Raw genomic sequence first — 2,500 nt, forward strand, 5'->3', positions numbered from 1 at the left:
GTTTAAAAAAGAAAAAGTCTTGTTGCCGTTAGTGCAGTTTCATGCACTCAACAATACTGAATACCTGTTTAGGTGGTGTAGAAGTGAAGTATGGGAGTGATGGATGTAATACATATCGTTACTGTGACAGCTGTGTTGCTTTATCATTTATCAGTATAGGTGTACTTAATGAGAACAACCCATTAACACTCATTCTGCCTGTGTCTTAGCCTCTGTCCGTGTCTTTTTTCTCACTCACTCACTCACTCACTCACTCACTCACTCACTCACTCTCTCTCTCTCTCTCTCTCTCTCTCTCTCTCTCTCTGTGTGTGATATATGACAATAACGACAATATGTATACATATGAGGAGCTATTTGAATTGGTTTCGTTGTTGAGTTTATGTCGGTTACTTCTGTCTAATAAAAGATATGACATGTAAGTATGTAAGTGGAGAACACAAACTTTTTGCTTTGACCGTTATTTAAAGTAATTGTTTTTTAATTTGAAAATTGTCAACATATCTGTGCAAGTGCGTGTGGTGCGAAGGTTTATTCACTGGAATCAGTTATATTCAAACAGACAGGTTGCAGGTTCGAAGCCAGGTTGCCGTATAAACTTTTGCGAATGGATAAGAAATCACATCCTGGCAATCTGATCACATGATCGGAAGCACATGGATCTTGTCGGTCACAATGCCTCCATATTGGGAGGAACACGTTGGGATGTGGCAGAAGACAGATGTGAGTTATTTTTTCTATTTATGTTGCTGCTATGCCGAAACGAGCTACGAGAAAATATATTTGATGTAGTTCATTGCTTATTTGGGAAATGTGTATGTTGAATTTGTCGTACCTTTTAAGAGGTGAAAGTTTGCATTGTTTACTCAAGATGTATTTTGTTGCTGTTTTATATGTTTTTAACCTCTCGTTCGCTGCTTTGCACACAACCATTGAAGTTATGTGCTTAATGGACTGCTTAGGGGGCCTATAAACGTACAGTGAACTCTGGTTAAAGTGATTTCAGCTCAGTGTAATTGTTACCACAAGAAACTCTTTCGGACTATATGACCACATCAGGCTGGATGTTTCATGTAAGCCTTTTGAATAAGATACCCGATACTAACTCTAGACAGGTCACATATGAAAAGATTTCATGTATCTATGTGTGATACGATGTAGACATAAGAAGGCGAATGCGTGCTCTTATGTTTATATTATTGTGTGAAGGAGCGGTATTTTTAACTGTCAGAAACATTTATCATGTGTATTCTTGACTGTTACTTGTACAGCCGAACAGTCGGTACTGGCATTTATGTACTTGTCACCAGTGTTCATCGCCCAAACAGTATTACTACTCCAGAATGTGGCCAGAGACCGAAAATCCTTGATAGGAGGATACATGTACGGGTTGCTGTGGACCCTCTGATGGTGTTTTCATGTGAGATGTATGTTGGAAGAGCTGCAGTAATGCAGGTTGTATGTGTAACTGGAGGGTATATCACGTATCGGTTGCATATTTACACATATGTGTCGTATTAATGTGTGTGATGCCTTGGGAGTGAATAATTTTTATTGAAAGATGGAGTACTGCTTCATAGAGGAGTATCAAAATGATGGTAAATGGTTGTCAAAAGTGGTACACAGACGAGATGCACCCGTGTGTGAGGTTTGATTGGGTTCGGTCCCATACCGTAGGAAATATAACGTTTTTATTGTCTCGTTTCGTGTGAAAAAAGACGGTTTTTCCTCTTTTCCAAGCCATAACTCCAGATGTAATGGGTCTATCGCAAAGCTGATTATATCTGAGGAAAATACAAAGTATAACGAAGATACATGCAAAATTTCGTGAGAATCGGCCGAATAGGTTTAGAAATATTAACTTTTTAGAACGCGAGGGTCGGCCGCGTGACAGGCTAACTATCCAACGTATTGGCGGGGTTGGCAGATATTGTGAAGGAGGCCAGTCCCGCCTGCAGTGCAACGGCTCGTGTTGTACGGCAGCTCTCGGTGGGACTGGCGCGGTGCGCCGGGTGTCGGTAATCCGGAATGCGGGCGGGTTTCTCCTCGGGGATACTACGACGCATGAACGCTGCTCGTGTGGTTAGATATTTGCGCGTGATCTCGGTTCAGTTGCAGGTGCCTCGCCCTTGACTCTCCGTGTATCGTGCGCTGCTCCTCGGTAGTACGGTGGGTCTCGATCCTCGTCTCCGTGGCAAATCATCTGACACGCAGCAACGTTCGCAAGACCCCCTTCGCTTACTGGCGACCAGTGCTCCCATGACGAAAGGGAACGGTCGGCACACGTCGCTCTCGTTTCCCGGGGTGGCCCTGCCTTATCGTTAGGAAGGGACGTCCTCGTCGCAGGGAGTCAGAAAACGGCTCGTGGTAGACTGAGAGAGGTTGAGAATGCAACTGTCGAAGTTGCAGCTAGGCGATCGGGTCGCACACTCGCTCGTCTTTGCTACCAACTGCTTGTATAAGCAATCTGATTGTCGTGAGGAAGGCAGACCCCGGCATC

The sequence above is a fragment of the Haliotis asinina genome, unplaced genomic scaffold (genome assembly GCF_037392515.1).
Source record: "Haliotis asinina isolate JCU_RB_2024 unplaced genomic scaffold, JCU_Hal_asi_v2 scaffold_136, whole genome shotgun sequence".
Classification (NCBI taxonomy): domain Eukaryota; kingdom Metazoa; phylum Mollusca; class Gastropoda; order Lepetellida; family Haliotidae; genus Haliotis; species Haliotis asinina.